The sequence below is a fragment of the Vulpes vulpes genome, chromosome 13 (genome assembly GCF_048418805.1).
Source record: "Vulpes vulpes isolate BD-2025 chromosome 13, VulVul3, whole genome shotgun sequence".
Classification (NCBI taxonomy): Eukaryota; Metazoa; Chordata; class Mammalia; order Carnivora; family Canidae; genus Vulpes; species Vulpes vulpes.
Genome location: NC_132792.1, coordinates 103,633,168 through 103,651,656, shown reverse-complemented (window position 1 = coordinate 103,651,656; position 18,489 = coordinate 103,633,168). Strand labels below are relative to the sequence as shown.

At 35.0% G+C, this 18,489-nt stretch overlaps 1 protein-coding gene across 1 annotated transcript in view; it reads left to right on the top strand.

Moving 5' to 3' along the window:
• Positions 1-18,489, top strand: part of CCDC178 (coiled-coil domain containing 178) — a 371,851-nt gene that overhangs the window by 336,109 nt on the left and 17,253 nt on the right. The gene's annotated exons all lie outside the window — the stretch shown is intronic.

The window sequence follows — 18,489 nt, the reverse complement described above, 5'->3', positions numbered from 1 at the left end:
ATAAACTATAACTGGAATAAAATATTGGAATATTTGATATCAAAGCCATTTATATAAAATATGCACATAGGGATTTTAGTTGACTGCAATTTTAACATGAGCCTAAGTGAGCTACTATGATCTTAAAATCAATGCCATGTTCCAGCTCTGGCAACCATTTGAGACTTCTTGAATCTGACAGTGTAGGGCATATTTTACAGTCCTAACCTCAAATCTCAGCCCATATAAAGTACTATCATTGCAATATTTTTCTATTTTTATTTTTAATTTATTTAATGCTGTGATATTTAATACCTCTTTGGCATCTGGCTTAGAAAAAAGACTAGTTGTTAACTCATAATTTAAATAAGAGAATGTTATGTGGCAAACACATTCATGTGATCTTAGACTTTGAAGGCACAAATGTTTTGTCTTGTTAAAGGAGGTGATAGTCACATTGCACTTGTTCAAAAGTTGAGTATATCTGCAGTATTTTATAAAGGTTTGGGAAGTATAGTTTAAGGGCCATTTTGATATATTAGAAAATAGCAATCTAATAAAAGTCAAGGAAAGGGAATAATGTACAAATTTAGAATGTTTAATTGTAAAAGGAAAAGACTCAAAAGGACAAACATCTAAAGGACTAAGTGAAGATTGGCAACACCTGGACCCATCCCACCTGAATGGAAAAGATGAGATGGTGGCTTAGAGCTCAGTAGGAAAACATTTGCTCTCCAAACATGCACTGCTAGTGCTTGAACAAAAGCACTGCAGTGGTTGAGGGAAAGCAAACTGGCTAAGAATCAGCCCAGAGAGCACCTTCTCAGTCTGTACTCCTGGAATGTTCACCTGACCTCCTTGTGCAAACATTTGTCTGTGGTCTGTATCTAGAATGTAAGCCTTCTCAGTTGAAAAGCATGTTTTATTTGTTCATCTTTATCCTCCTGGCACTAACGACAGTTCTTAATACATAAGTAATCAAAAATATTTGTTGAGTGAATTGATGATTATGTGAATTGGTGAAGTAGTTTATTAAGATTTAATGTGATAACCTCAAAGTTCTGTCTAAGCTCTATGTGCCTACTATTCTGTATGTTAATTCTCTAGGTATTTTTGCCAAGAATTTTGATGGCACAGAAGTAAGATGTTTAGTCATTTCAGACATTTGTGCATGCGTGCACACATACACTCACACATGCAGAGTACTTATAAGGACAAACCAATTTCTTATTTCTGGAAGATAACTATACAAATAATAATAAGCCAGAAAAAACTGGCTAAAGATCCAAAATCACTTGGTTGGACCTGGGAAGAGGACCAGCCAGGAGGACCCTAAATTCTCCTGTCCCACAAATATAACTAGATAACACTCACATCATCATGAATAATACAAAAGCCAACCTGAGGACTAGCAGAACAGACTCCACAACTAAAGGTAGAGAAGAGGCCACATCAAAGAAGTCAGGAAAGGTGAAGATGAGGTTTGGGAGTGAATAAGACCAGACTGTGACTGTCAGCAGTGGGGAGGGAGCCCATGGTGTGGAAAAAGGCAAAAATACAGACTGTTACACTGGAGAGCCCTCACAGGGAAGACAGATCCCCATTCCATATGGCTTTTAAAAGTGAGAAGGGCAGAATCTTATAAGTTTGTACAACTACTAGGACTTAAAATATGGGATTTTAAAAATTGGTGGATTTAGGTCCAGGAGAGCCTGGAGGGCTCTTGAGGGCATTAGAAAGTAGAGTTCCTACCCTTAAAGAGACAGCATGACAAAAACCCGTGGCAATACAGCATGGAAGCAGAAGTTTGAAAAATGCCACGGGCATACAGGAAGGAGAGTATTTACTCATCTCAGAGCATGGCCACAGAGGCAATAATCACAGGGAGACCCCTCTAGGAACAGAAGAGCTAGAAGATACATTTCCCTCCCCCCACCCACCACAAGAAAACAGGGCCACCTGGTGCAGATTAGCATGGTGCCAACACTCACTACTTAACTTGCTTACACCAAGCCCTGTCCCCCATACTTTTGTATATTCACCCTTTCCAGTCAATCTTGCCTCAGTCCAGGTGCATAAGGTCTCCTCTCCCAGAAGCCCAGCACAAACCCTACCAACACCCCATCTCCCAACCCAATCATTTTATGGAACCTCAGTTTAAGTGGCCACATTAGTAGTGGTAACAAGCCTTATTTCACAAACAGACCAGTGCACATCTTGTTAAAAAAAAACACCCCACCCATCCAGTGAGTGAACATAGCTCACAACAGACAAAGAGAACCTCTGCAAATGATTGGATTGAAGGAAAAATTGGCTGGGACACAATAGCAGGGCATATGCAACACACATAGGAGACACTCCTTGAAGCCCCAGATCCTGGAGAACAAAAGACATTGCACTGTAGGGCACTACAGTATCTCTTCTTCATAAAACCATTATATTCAAGAGCAGGAGATATAGCTGACTTTACTAAAATAAGCAGACACAGAGAAGTACACAAAATGATGGGACAGAGGAATATATCCCAGATGAGAGAAACATAAAAACCACAAGAGAACCAAGCAAAATGGATATAAGTAATATGCCAGATAGAGAGTTTAAAGTAATGATCATAAAGATGCTCACTGGACTTGAGAAGGAATGGAGGACATCAATGAGACCCTTAACAAAGAGACTAAAAAGAATCAATCAGAGATGAAGAATATAACAAATGAAATTTAAAATACACTTGGTAGAATAAGTAGCAGGCTAGAGGAAGCAAAGGAATGAATCAATGACCTGGAAGACAGAATAATAAAAAGTAATCAAGGCAAGCAAATGAGAGGGAAAAGGATTATGCAAATGAGAATAGACTTAGGGAACTTCGTGACTCCATCAAGTTTAATAATATTCATATTATAGGGATCCCAGAAGAAGAAAGAGAAAAGGGGGCAGAAAATTTACTGGAAGAAATAATATCAAAAATCTTCCCTAGGGATCCCTGGGTGGCGCAGTGGTTTGGCGCCTGCCTTTGGCCCAGGGCGCAATCCTGGAGATCCGGGATCGAATCCCACGTCGGGCTTCCGGTGCATGGAGCCTGCTTCTCCCTCTGCCTGTGTCTCTGCCTCTCTCTCTCTCTCTGTGTGTGACTATCATAAATAAATAAAAATTAAAAAAAAAAAAACAACAACAACAACAAAAAAAAATCTTCCCTAATCTGGGGAAGGAGATAGATATCCACATCCAGGAGGCATAGAGATTCCCCAACAAAATCAACACAGGGAGGTCCATACCAAGACATATAGTAATTAAAATGGCAAAAAAATGGTGATAAAGAAAAAAATTTAAAGCAGCAAGAGAAAATAAGACAGTTACAAGAGAAACTCCATAAGGCTATCAGCAGATTTTTTCAGCAGAAACTTTGTAGTCAAGAAGAGAGTGGCATGACATATTCAAAGTGCTGAAAGGGAAAGATCTACAGCCAAGAATACTCTATGCAACAATACAGTCATTCAGAATAGAAGAGACAAAGTGTTTCTGAGACAAACAAAATCTAAAGGATTCGTGATCACTAAACCATTCCTACAAGAAATATTAAAGGGGACGCTTTGAATGGAAAGGAAAGACCATAGTGAGAGAACAAAAAGTTGGTAGCATAAAAGGAGTAACAATATGTATATCTATAAAAACCAGTCCAGAAATTCACAAAATAAAAGGATGTAATATATGATGCCATATATCTAAAGCATAAAGGGGAGAAGCATAAAGAATGGGAGCCATCAACTTAATATAGACTATTTTATGCAGAAGATGTTATATACAAACCTAACGGTAACCATAAATCAAAAACTAGTAATAGATATGCAAAGAATAAAGGGAAAGGAATCCAAGTATATCACTAAAGAAAGCCAACAAACCATGAAAGACAGCAAGAGAAGGATCAGAGAAAAACTACAAAAAGAACCACATAACAAGTAAAATATATACATACCTTTCAATATATACATATTTATCAATATTTACTTTGAATGTAAATGGACTAAATGCTCCAATCAAAAAACACAAGGTGACAGAGTAGATAGAAAAACAAGACTATATACTGCCTATAAGAAACTCATTTCAGACCTGAAGATACATGCAGATTGAAAGTGAGATGCTGGAGAAATATTTAGCATTAAAATAAATGTCAAAAGAAAGCCAGGGTAGCAATACTAATATCAGACGAAATAGATTTTAAAACAAAGAGGGTAATAAGAGATAAAGAAAGGTACTATATAATAATAAGGGTGATGGTCCAACAAGAAGATACAACAATTGTAAATATTTATGCACCCAACATAGGAGCACCCAAATACATAAAAATACATAAAACGGTTAACATACACAAAGAAAGTAATAGATAGTAATACAATAATAGTAGGGTACTTTAACACCCCAGTTACATCAATGGACAGATCATCCAAACAGAAATTTCAGCAAGGAAACAATGGCTTTGAATGATGTGCTGATCAGCTGGACTTAACATATATTCAGAACATTCCATCCTAAAACAGCATAATATACATTCTTTTCAAGTGCACATGGAACATTCTCTAGAATAGAGAATAGATTAGGCTACAAAACAAATCTAAAAAAAATCAAAAAGATCAAAGTCATACCATGCATCTTTGCTGACCATAACACTATAAAACTAGAAATCAACCACAAGAAAAAAAGATTGGAAAGCACACAAATACCCAAAAGTTAAATAACCTACTACTAAACAATGAATAGACAAACCAATAAATTAAAGAAAAATTTAAAAATTACATGGAAACAAATGAAAATGAAAACATAATGGTCCAGGGATCCCTGGGTGGCGCAGCAGTTTGGCGCCTGCCTTTGGCCCAGGGCGCGATCCTGGAGACCCGGGATCGAATCCCATGTCGGGCTCCCGGTGCATGGAGCCTGTGTCTCTGTCTCTGTCTCTCTCTCTCTTTCTGTCTGTGTAACTATCATAAATAAATAAAAATTTAAAAAAATAAAAAAATGTGCTGTTTAAAAAAAAAAGAAAAGAAAACATAATGGTCCAAAATCTTTGGAATGCAGAAAAAGCATTTCCAAGAAAGATGTTTATAGCAATACAAGCCTACCTCAAGAAAGAAGAAAAATCTCAAATATACAACCTAAACTTACACTAAAGGAGCTAGAAAAAGAACAATAAAAAAAAAACTCAAAACCAGCAGAAGGACTAATGAAGGCTAAAGCAGAAATAAATGATATAGAAACTTAAAAATCAATAGAACAGAGCAATGAAATCAGGAGCTGGTTCTTTCAAAATATCAACAAAATTGATAAACCTCTAATCATACAAAAAAAGATTCAAATAAAATCACAAATTAAAGAGGAGAGAAATAACAGCCAACATCACAGAAATACTAACAATTATAAGGGAATAATATTAAAAATTATATATCAGGGATCCCTGGGTGGCGCAGCGGTTTGGCGCCTGCCTTAGGCCCAGGGCGCGATCCTGGAGACCCGGGATCGAATCCCACGTCAGGCTCCCGGTGTATGGAGCCTGCTTCTCCCTCTGCCTGTGTCTCTGCCTCTCTCTCTCTCTGTATGACTATCATAAAAAAAAAAATTTTTTTTTTAATTATATATCAAAAAGATGTTGTATTTCCATGTACCACTAATGAAGCAGTAGAAAGAGAAACCCATAAATCAATCCAATTCACAATTGCATCAAAAACAGTAAGATACTTGGGAATAAACCTAACCAAAGAGGTGAAATACCTATACTCTGAGAACTCTACAACACTGATGAGAGAAACTGAATATGACACAAAGAAATGGGAAAACATTCCATGCTCATAAATTATAAAACAAATATTCTTAAAATATCTATACTATCCACTAAAAGCAATCTACACATTTAATGCAATCCTTAGCAAAGTACTGCCAGCATTGGTCACAGAGCTAGAACAAACAATCCTGAAATTTGTATGGAACCACAAAAGATCCTGACCAACCAAAGCAACCTTGAAAAACAGAAAAGCAAAACTGGAGTATCACAATTCCAGACTTAAAGTCATATTACAAAACTGTAGTGATCAAACCAGTATGGTACTGGCACAAAAATAAACACATAGATGAATGGAACAGAATAGAAGATCCAGAAAGAAATCCATACTTATATGTTCATTAAACTTTGGCAAAGAAGGAAAGAATATCTGATGGGAAAAAGACAGTCTCTTCAACAAGTAATGTTAGGAAAACTGGACAGCTACATGCAAAAGAATGAACCTGGACCACTTTCTTACACCATACACAAAAATAAATTCAAAACGGGTTAAAGACCTAATGGTGAGATTTGAAACCATAAAAATCCTAAAAGAGAGGACAGGCAGCAATTTTTGTGATATCAGCCATAGCAACACTTTTCTAGAAATGTGTCCTGAGGCAAGGGAAACAAAAACAAAAATTCACTATTGAGACTGTATCAAAATAAGAAACTTCTATACAGTAAAGGAAACAATCAACAAAACTAAAAGGCAACCTACTAAATGAGAGAAGATATTTGCAAATGACATATCTGTTAAGGGTTGTATGCAAAATATATAAAGAACTGATACAACTCAACACCCAATAAACAAATAACCCAGTCCAATGATATGAACAGACATTTCTCCAAAAAAAACATACAAATGGCCAATAGACGCTTGAAAAGATGCTCAACATCACTCATTAGGGAAATGCAAATCAAAACCACAGTGAGATATCACCTCACACCTGTCAGAAAGGCTAAAATCAAAAAGACAAGAAACAACAAGTGTTGGTAAACATGTGAAGAAAAAGGTACCCTCTTGCACTGTCTATGGAAATGCAAACTGGTGCAGCCACTCTGGAAAACAGTATGGAGTTTCCTCAAAAGATTAAAAATAGAACAACCCTACAACTCAGTAATCACACCACTGATTTTTACCCAAAAAACATAAGAACATTAATTCAAAGGGATACATGCATCCCTGTGTTTATTTCAGCATTATTTATAATAGCCAAACTATGGAAGAAGCCCATTTTCACTCAATAGATGAATGTTTAAAGAAGATGTGGTATAACTTTCTTCAGAGATTTGCAATAAATCATCTTAAGATTTGTGTGGAATCAGAAAAGACCCCGAATAGCCAGGGGAATATTAAAAAAGAAAACCAGAGCTGGGGGCATCACAATGCCAGATTTCAGGTTGTTCTACAAAGATGTGGTCATTAAGACAGTGTGGTACTGGCACAAAAACAGACACATAGATCAATGGAACAGAATAGAGAATCCAGAAGTGGACCTTCAACTCTGTGGTCAACTAATATTCAACAAAGGAGGAAAGACTATCCACTGGAAAAAAGACAGTCTCTTCAATAAATGGTGCTGGGAAAATTGGACATCCACATGCAGAAGAACGAAACTAGACCACTCTCTTTCACCATACACAAAGATAAACTCAAAATGGATGAAAGATCTAAATGTGAGACAAGAATCCATCAGAATCCTAGAGCAGAACACAGGCAACACCCTTTTTGAACTTGGCCACAGCAACTTCTTGCAAGATACATCCATAAAGGCAAGGGAAACAAAAGCAAAAATGAATCATTGGGATTTAATCAAGATAAAAAGCTTCTGCAAAGCAAAAGAAACAGTCAACAAAACTAAAAGACAACCTTCAGAACGGGAGAAGATATTTGCAAATGACGTATCAGATAAAGGGCTAGTTTCCAAGATCTATAAAGAACTTATTGAACTCAACACCAAAGAAACAATCCAATCATGAAATGGGCAAAAGACATGAACAGAAATCTCACAGAGGAAGACAGACATGGCCAACATGCACATGAGAAAATTCTCTGCATCACTTGCCATCAGGGAAATACAAATCAAAACCACAATGAGATACCACCTCACACCAGTGAGAATGGGGAACATTAACAAGGCAGGAAACCACAAATGTCAGAAAGGATGCGGAGAAAAGGGGGAATGTGAACTGGTGCAGCCACTCTGGAAAACTGTGTGGAGGTTCCTCAAAGACTTAAAAATAGATCTGCCCTACGACCCAGCAATTGCACTGCTGGGGATTTACCCCAAAGATACAGATGCAATGAAACGCGGGGACACCTGAACCCCGGTGTTTCTAGCAGCAATGTCCACAATAGCCAAACTGTGGAAGGAGCCTCGGTGTCCATCCAGAGATGAATGGATAAAGAAGCTGTGGTCTATGTATACAATGGAATATTACTCAGCCATTAGAAACGACGAATACCCACCATTTGCTTTGACGTGGAGAGAACTGGAGGGTATTATGCTGAGTGAAGTAAGTCAATCGGAGAAGGACAAGCATTGGTCTCATTCATTTGGGTAATTAAAAAATGGTGGAAGGGAATAAAGGGGAAAGGAGAGAAAATGAGTGAAATTATCAGTAAGGGTGACAGAACATGAGAGACACCTAACTCTGGGAAACGAACAGCAGGTAGTAGAAAGGGAGGTGGGCGGGGGGTTAGGGTGACTGGGTGATGGGCACTGAGGGGGGCACTTGACGAGATGAGCACTGGGTGTTATGCTATATGTTGGCAAATTGAACTCCAATAAAATAAAATAAAATTAAATTAAATTAAATTAAATTAAATTAAATTAAATTAAATTAAAATAAAATAATAAAATAAAGCAAATTCTCAATAAAAAAGATGTGGTATATAGATACAATGGAATATTATTCAGCTATAAAAAAAGAATGAAATCTTGACATTCACAGCAACATGGACAGAGCTAGAGAGTATAATGCTAAGCAAAATAAGTCATTCAGAGAAAGACAAATACAATATGGTTTCACTCATATGTGGAATTTAAGAGACAAAATAAATTAGGAAAGAGAAACCAAAAAACAGACTCTTAACTATAGAGAACAGATAGTTTTGCCCAAACATCTTGTAATCACAATAAATACAAATTGTTTCATTGTACTGTCCAGTTATAGATTTACAGATTGGTTGTAAAGGAAATTCCATCACATTTAGAAGAGACACACCACAGACAAATAGAAACCAAATGAAAAACATAGACAAAAAGAAAAAAAAAATAGTTCTAATTTAAAAAGAAGAAATGGCTTGAACAAAGATTATGAGAATAAAATTGAATAGTGCATAGGATACAGGGGATATGGCAACTAATTTTATATTATTAAGGAATAAAATGTGATATAGGGAATACCAGAAACAAAGTGAAGAGGTAGATATATAAAATACTGGAAAATACCTAGTTAAATGGTTGTATTACCAGGTATAGACAATAAACTTTATGGCTAGGAAGTGGAGAAAGCTACTTAGGCCTGAATTCAGAGTAATACTTTTGTAAAATAGATGGGATTTGAAATAATCTTCCAGGAATGAGTAACTGAATATACAGAAAGAGAAACGATGTGTGAGATGGAGGGAGGGTAACACCTCCAAGTAGAAAAGATCTATAAATTAAATATTTATAAATATTTACAAATATAAGTTAATTTTTTTAAGTCTAATTAATTATTATAAAAGACTTGGAAAATAAATTCCATGGCTATGGAATAGACATTGTTTCTTGATTTTTTTGTTGGTTTTGCTTGTTTTTTTTTTTTCTTTAACATGTCAACTGTCTCATCTTCACTAAGTGCCAACCATTGTCCTCTGTGCTTTATAAGTTTTAATTCATTTAATTCTTAAAGAACCCTAGGAGGTGTATGCATGGTGTTTCAATTTAACAAAAGAGGAAACTGAAGCACACAGAGGTTACATCTTTTGCCCAGGGTCACATAGCAAATAGAAGAGACAGGATTTTAACCCAAACACTTTGGCTGCAGAATACCTGCTCTTAAAAATCATACAGTGACAATTTTCTGTGTGTTTGTTACTAAGATTAGATGGTCTCAGAGGAAGACAGTGAAAGAGAAGAGGTAAAATAAGTTCTTAAACAAGGTCACAAATTTAACAGTCTGACTAATTTAAGTTTGCTGTTAGAAGAATGCATTGAACATTCAGTAAATAATTATTAACCATTCATTTATCAAACCAAGTGCTAAATTTTTGGTATTCTCATGTCAAGTATTTCTTCTCATGGTATTAGTGTAGCTTATCAGCTACCAGTGGAGAGTTCACTTAAACCATAAAAAGTATAAAAATCATATGGCTTTTTGGGTGAAAAACATGAAATACAGATCCAAATAAACTCAAAGAACCTCCCCCCCAAAAAAGATATTTACATTGTAGTCAACATTTCAAAACTAAAGATAATGAAAATTAAAAATAAAATGTAAAAGAATCCAGAGGAAAAGAAATAAAAAATTACCTCTAGCATCTCATCAGAAACTATGAAGTTCAAAAGACGGAAGACTATCTTTAAACTGCCTAAGGGAAAAGTAAACTTAGAATTCTCTATCCAGCAAAAATATCAAAACGTAGGCCATATAACCATACTAAAAGTTATATTTTAAAAATGGACTAAAATTTCCAATTAAAAAACAGATAATAGTCACATTATATAAACATACAAGACTCAAATTTAGTTATCTATTTGTCTATAAATGATACACCATGAAGACACTGATAGGTTAAAAGTATAAGGATAGAAAAAGACTTGCCAGGGACGCCTGGGTGGCTCAGCAATTGAGCATCTGCCTTTGGCTCAGAGTGTGAGCCTGGGATCCAGAATCAAGTCCCGCATTGGGCTCCCTGCATGGAGCCTGCTTCTCTCTCTGCCTGTGTCTTTGTCTCTCATGAATAAATAAATAAAATATTAAAAAAAAAAAAGAAAAAGACATGCCATGCAAACCAAGTTGGTGAGGCTATATTAATATCAAATTAAACTTCACAATTTAACTATAACCAGAGATCAAGAGGATCATTTCATTAAGAGAAAGAATCAGTTTATCAAGCACATATAACAATTCTAAATCTGTAGTCATCTAATAAAAAAATTCAAAATACATATGGAAAACATTGAGAAAAATTGCAGTAGAAATAAAAAGATGCATAAGTATAATTTGAGATTTTTTTATAATTTGAGACTTTGATATTCCTCTCAGGAATTAATAGAACATGCAGACAGAAAACCAGTAAGAACATGGAAGAACTGAACTACACTATCAACCAACTAGACCTTATTGACATTTACTGAACATTCCATTCAACAATAACTGAATATACATTATTTTAAAGTGCATATGGAATATTTCCAAATACATACCATATCCTGAGTCATAAATCAAGTTTAAATAAATTTAAAAGATTGAAATAGTGAGGAATATGTTGTCTGACTACAATGAAATTATCAGAAATCAAGTTGAAAGGTACTTGAAAGATTTCTCAAATAAATCACACACTTCTAATCATGTGAGTCAAGAAAGGAATTATAAGAGAAATTAGAAAATATTTTGGTTTTTTTTTTTTAGAAAATATTTTGAACAGAGTTAAAGAAATCCATGCAAGATTAATCCATATGATGGAACTAACAGTTTGAGAGGCATGAAGCTGAGTATTTCCTTCAGGTAGAATTAGAGGGCCTCTGTGGGCGGATCCTGGAGCTGATATAGGGAAGAATACAAAACACGGTCAAAGATGTGATGAGGGCCATATTTCTAGTGGGCCCCTAATTTAGCATTTAGCATATGGAACTTAGGCTAGCACCTAGGAACATCCTAATAAAGATGTGTAATAAATGAATAAGTGAAGCTCTTCTTAACTGTTAATGTAACCCAGCCAATATTATTTATTTTATATGTTGACTTGACTGCCAGATGGTTTAATTGAATGTGTTTAAGAGCTTCCTTTATACTCCTGTTTCCCTCAGAGTGGTTGCCTCTGTGTTCATAAACTTTCATTCTTTAATTCTTTGTCACATATGGTGTTGGTCTTCTGACTCTTTCACCTCTTAAAATATAGAAGATTCTCTCTGATAAAATCTATGAGTGCCTGGGATAACAATGGTAGCACTGAAATCACCTCTCTTTCTTCCACTTGAAGATAACAAAGGAGAACCTCAATTCAAATACTGATATCTAAGGTATGAAAACATACTCATTTCACACAATATATCAAAGTGGTGTAAATTTAGGTTAATAAAGCATTTTTCAATATTAAATTCCATCAATTAAATTAACTTCTCCCTTTATTCTGCTAAATAGCATGTTAAAACCAGAGTGTAACCCTTTTTATTTTGAAACAAAGTAAGCATATTTATGATTGATTTTATTAGAAAGACATAAATGTTTATGTGTTCTGATTTTTTTCCCTTGGACTTAAACAAAATAATACCCAGCATTTTTTTTTAATTCACATTATACAGACAGTACATTTTTCAAGTGGAAGAGCCATGTCAGTGGTGTGGGGGAGAGGAGTTTTTCAAAGACAGAACTTTAAGTTTGAAAATTAGTGACTAATGGAGCATATCAGGTAGGTATTTTTCATACAACTTAGCATCATCATTATATAATGATGCTGCTTTGATGTGAGATTAATACAGACACATGATTTTTCATCCAAGAGTATCAAGATTATAGAACAATGAACAGAGCAGTTATAACAAGAAGAAAATATTAGGATAAGATTTTAAAATATAAAAAAGATTTGAAGTAGACTTATTCACAAATGGTACCAAGTCTATCAAAGATAAAGAGAAAAAAATGAAGATGTAAAAAGTGACTCAGTAAATTTTAACATGGGAACAGGATATTATAGAGTTAAGATAAACACCTCCTAGTATTTATATATATAAAGTGTACATGAAGTGAGATCTAAGGTACACTGCATTGCATCTCCTATCTCAATCCAACATAGTAAAAGAAATTTTACCTTTAGGCATTTTTTCTTGTATGGATCTGCACATATTATCTTAAGGGGACAGTCATCTAGCATGTTGACCAAACATTGACTTGAAAACTCTTCCCATTCGTTTCTTTTGCATCATTATCCCTCAGCTGGTAAAAACATTTTTTTTTCTGAACTAATTCTGATGGCCTCCCTAAATGATCTAGATTTATGGAAATATAATAAGTAAATTTACATTATATTTACATAGCAGATTTCCTCATGCGTATCTGATTTGTGAGTTATAACAACCATCTCTGATGGGAGATGAGGACTTGTTGTCCTTTTTAGAGGGTTTGGTAACTGAGCTGTAGAGAAGCTAAGACTTGCCCAAAGACTAGAAAGTAATGAACCTCTGAGCTAACTTCTTGTATATTATGTCTACTTCTGGTCCCTTTTAACTAAAAATCAGTTTAAGATCTCTGCAGAGTGAGCCCTGTTTGAATCCCCCCACTAGAAAGAAGGAAACTCACAGAGCCACACAATTAGTCAATCTGGGATATATTTCTGAGGAAATATTACAGGACACTGTAGTTATGTCATGGAATGTATAAGCCTTTGTGTGCCTTACTGAACATGAACATACTTCAGTTATTGCCACCAAGCCCTGATTTTGTCAAACATCTAGAATTTTATGGTACACACTTCATTCTATATCACACATTTGGAGACAGCTTCTTTACTAAAACAAAGCTGCTTCATAGAAGTCCCTCTGTCTTTGTCATTACCTGAAATAATTACGATATTTCAACACAGCTCTAGTAAATGTGTTGATAGACATATCATAGATTATAAATGCATCTATTGAAATGCTAACCATGGTTGCAAAGCAGATTATCTTATTTAAAGACACTGGTTTTAAAATTTAGACATTTAATTTAATTATCTTTTCCCAGAAGTATATAAGGAAATCAGAAACCTAGTGTGAATAACATTATCTTCACAGAAATGAAAATTTGCAAGAGCATTTTTTGCCACAAACTCAATAATTTTAGTATAATCACTAACTATGTTTTTGTTTTACAGAACCAGTATGATTTGGAAAAAGAATAAAATTGCTTTTAAAGTACAAAAATAATTATGAACCACTTGAAACGTAATGTCTGTGTTTTATTTCTCATCAGAATTCATTAGTGTGTAACATCAATAATTTAGCCCATCATTTGCCAACACTGACTTGGCTCAGTAGTTCAATCATGTAACCCTGTAAACTCACTTTCCATTAAAATGAATGTTGCTGACAAAGGATAACTAAAGAGATACTTCATTTATTAACTAAAGAGGTACTTCATTTATCAACATTTTTAAATTAGGAGTTTGGGGCCACAGAAGCTTAGCTGGATGATTTATTTGAAGGATCTTTATATTAGACCTAAAGACTTTTTCCAAATCATACAATGCTACCCACAAAGATAATCGCATTTCATTTGTGTAACATGTGACTCAGGACGCTCTCTTTAGAGGCAGGCATAGCCACCTGCAGAGAATCAAATGACCTACCAGAATGAAAACTTGACTGCTTAGTATAAAATTATGAAATGTGCAGCATTCTCCTATATCCTGATTTACTCCATTGGGCATATTTCTTACCAAACCTATAATACGACATCCAATATTCTAATATCCTAATGTTGTTAAAATTGATTTGAGGATTAAGTAAATAGGCTAAAGTTAGTTAATAATGAGTGTAAGACTCCTCAATATCCACAAATTGTACTTACTACATTTAAATTTCTCATCACTTGCCATGACACACACCTCTGCAGATAGAAGCGCCTATAGATATTGCTGACACTGTTTTGAACAAGAGTTTCATTTTCCAGAGCTTGATCCTATAACTTACTAGTAGGTTAACATCACATCATTTGAGATGCAAAAAGCAAATAGATAAATAAATAAAAACATCTGAAGTGTAGTGAGCAAAGCATGAAATCAAAATTCCTTATATATGTTAAAATGTTCCTGTGATAGGCCTTCAAACATATAATTTCCAGCAAATATGGCAAGACTGTGTAATCAAATCCTTCCTTGCTTCTTCTGTAATAAATTAAATGCATGTTTCTTGTTAAAACCTTTTGATAGAAATGGAGGATCTCTGCATTTAGCCTTTAGATTTGCCAGCTGGCATCTTTCCCTGTTTTGGATCAAAAAGTTCTCAGCCAGCTGATTCATTCAAAAGTCAAAACCCAGGGATGATACTGGATTATGAACTGTTATCTTTACTGTATCAAGCTACTTCTTTCTCTTATTTAATCTCCTCTCCCCTTTTATCTTTCCATCCTTCTTTAGAAATATTTATTCTGACAGACTCTAAATAATAATGATCCTACAGGAAAGTTTTCTCATGCCCTTTTTATGCTTTCTCTACCTTATAAGAGTTAAGTAAGGAAAAAAACTCTTCAAAACATTATAAATAAAAAGGTATTCATCTGGGGATCCCTGGGTGGCGCAGCGGTTTAGCGCCTGCCTTTGGCCCTGGGCATGATCCTGGAGACCCGGGATTGAGTCCCACGTCGGGCTCCCAGTGCATGGAGCCTGCTTCTCCCTCTGCCTGTGTCTGCCTCTCTCTCTCTCTCTGACTATCATAAATAAATAAAATTTTTTTTAAAAAAAGAAGAAGGTATTCATCTCACAGTGCTGTGCTAGTAGTATTCCACAGTCGTTTTGTGAAGAAATAGAGGCAACTGCACTATATCAATGCAGATAACTTCTGAGGGTAACTAGTGTGTTCCAGCATCATTGCATTAGCTGATATTTCTATGCCACTTTACATTTCCAATTTGTGTTTATTTTAATTTGACTATCACAAATAGCCCTGAGAAGGAAGATTTTACTATGCCCATTTTACAGATATGTTAACTCCCAAAGAGCTTAAAAGAACATCTCTGTGACACACCATGCATTTGGTAGAACCAGATTTAGATGCCAGATTTTCTGATTCCCAATCCATACTCTGTAAATGAAACATGATGCTGCAGAGTGCCTATGTTTGGGATGAGAGAAAGAGATGAATATGTATTGTGAATCTATTGTGGAAGACAAAAAAAAAGTTAAGCAAAGGAACAAACTGGAAGCAACTAGTACTGAATAGTCATTTTAAGAGAGTTCTAGTACACACGTGGCATTTTTAAAAGCTAACACATCCAGACTGGATTTTCAGTGCAAATATTTGAGAAATGGAGCTGAGAAGCTACTGTTAAAAATGTAGGTCTACAATTACAGGATCCTAAACTAGGGTAACAGCAAAGGAAATAAAGAAGAAGGGGGAAATGATGGACATTTCAGAGGCATAGTCACACTGACTTACTGAATGGACTCAAGACCAGCAACAACATGACTCTAAACTTTGAAGCTAAAGATAACCAAAATAATAAGAAAAGGGAAGGAGAATTGGTAGGACCTTAATCTCAAGGGAAGAGTCTCATTTAAGGTTATACATAACTCAATAAGAGAATGGGACCTATATCAATATATCTCTTAGCAACTGAAATACTTATTGGGACATAAGTGATCAATAAGGACTATAACAACATGCTTTGTGGCCAGACTATAAAGACATAAAGCCAGACATTTTGTAATTCTGAGGAAGTTAGTGAATAAAAAAATCAGAGGAACAATAGCAAGTACCTTAGGAAATTCCTAGGTTCAGCTGGAGAGAAGCATGTCATAATCAAAGGAGAAAGAAAGAAGACCAAGAATTAGGAGAAAAATTAAGAATATACTATTAACAAAAGCCATGAGAAAAAAATTTAGGATGGTGATCACTAATGTCTGCAATCACAGCCAAGAACTTGTGTGTCTTCAAATTATATTTTGTTCCATTGTAGACTGCATAATTGCCTCAAAATAACATATGCATTTTACTTAGGCATTTGAAAATTTAGCCTGGAATTGTACTAATTCACAGCCTCCTCAGGAGCATCCTAAGTGTGTTTTGAAACAGCCCCCATATACAGAGGGTGGGAGACTTTGTGCATTTGATTTTGACTTATTGTGAAAAACATTCCACAGTCATGGCATCTGTTAAGCTAAATGGCTGTTTATATTATACAATATGACATATTATCCAAATTAAGTCATTATGACATGAAACAGTTTATGCTGTACTTCTGAGTTTTGTATAAAATTTATATAATCCATTCAATATTTGCCAAAAATTAAATCAGAATACATTTAAACTTATCATGCACAACATGTAAGCATCACACATGAAAAGAAATGTATAGATGGTCAGTATCTGAGCCCTTAAAGGCCTCTGCCATACATCTGACTTTATTAAATGAAAATTATGCATGATTATTCCTTGATCTTTCTCATTTAAAAATGTTTGTAGAATTTTAAAAAACAAAAAAGTAAAAGGATATATCTAAGTCACAAAACAAATATGGGTAAATATGTAAATTAGTACTAGATGGAGACAAATGAAAGACGTTTTAAATATACATTAGAGAAGAAAATGGACAATCTAATAAATAAAGAGCCTGTGTCTAGCAAATGGATAAAAGAAAGATAGTCAGGTAAAAATGGTAATAATGTAAACCTTTTATTAGAAAAAAGAATAGAGAGGTACCTGGATGGCTCAGTTGGTTGCACTTTGGACTCTTCATTTTGGCTCGGGTGATCATCTCAGAGTCATGAGATTGAGCCCTGCTTTGGGCTTGAGATATCTCTCTCTCTCTCCCTCTCCCTCTGCCCCTCCCCCATACCTGTGCTCTCTATGAATAAATAAATAAATAAATAATCAGCGAATTCAAATGACACAAATTATACAAGATAAGTAAATTAGATAATGAGTTTACCACATTATAGACAGACAAATTGTTTTTAAAACTCCTGAAAATACTGAGACATAGCAAAGATCTGGGGAAGTTGTGTGTGTGTGTGTGTGTGTGTGTGTGTAGGTGCACACACACACAAAAGAAGGAAACTTTTTATTAATTTAATAAATATTTATTAAATATATGTGCGTGCATTATAGATATAAAGATGAAGAAGATTCAGTTCCTGCTCTTATGAAAAATCTAGTCTGGTAGAAAAGACAAGTCAAGAGGCATTGTTAATATAGTGTGATAAATGCAAAGACAAAGTAAAAGACAGAAGTAGGAAAACTTTTCAGCCAAAAGACAAAGGAAGTACTAAACCTAGATCTGAAAGAAGGTTGTATATTACTGGAGTTATAATATGTTCATATGACTCATAGAATTCAGTTGAACTAGAGCTACAGGTGAGTGTACAGAGAAGCAATAGCCAAATCTTGCAATAGTTGTGTACCATGAAAAGATCTTTATCCTGAAAATATTGGATAGAAGAAAGAGATTGGGGGTTGATAAGTGTAAAAGGAGGGAAATGATAGTATCTGAGGTTTAGAAAGATTTCTTAGTTTCATATGTGGAAAGTAGAAGGTAAGGTGGGTAGTGAAGGAGGAGGTAGAGAAGAGGTTTCATGACGGGAGATGGCACTGATTAGGACACCCCTCCAGTTTCAACAGCTAGTGGCCTCAAATAAGGTAATGTCATTGAGATAGAAAACGTATTTGAGAGATAATAAAAGACAGCAAAGGACAACATTTGTCTTTAACTGGATGTGGCACTTGATTTCTAGCATAGTTATCTTTTTTACCTCTCTACGAATCCTGGTTTGGGAATTCAACAAAACATCATCCTCCACC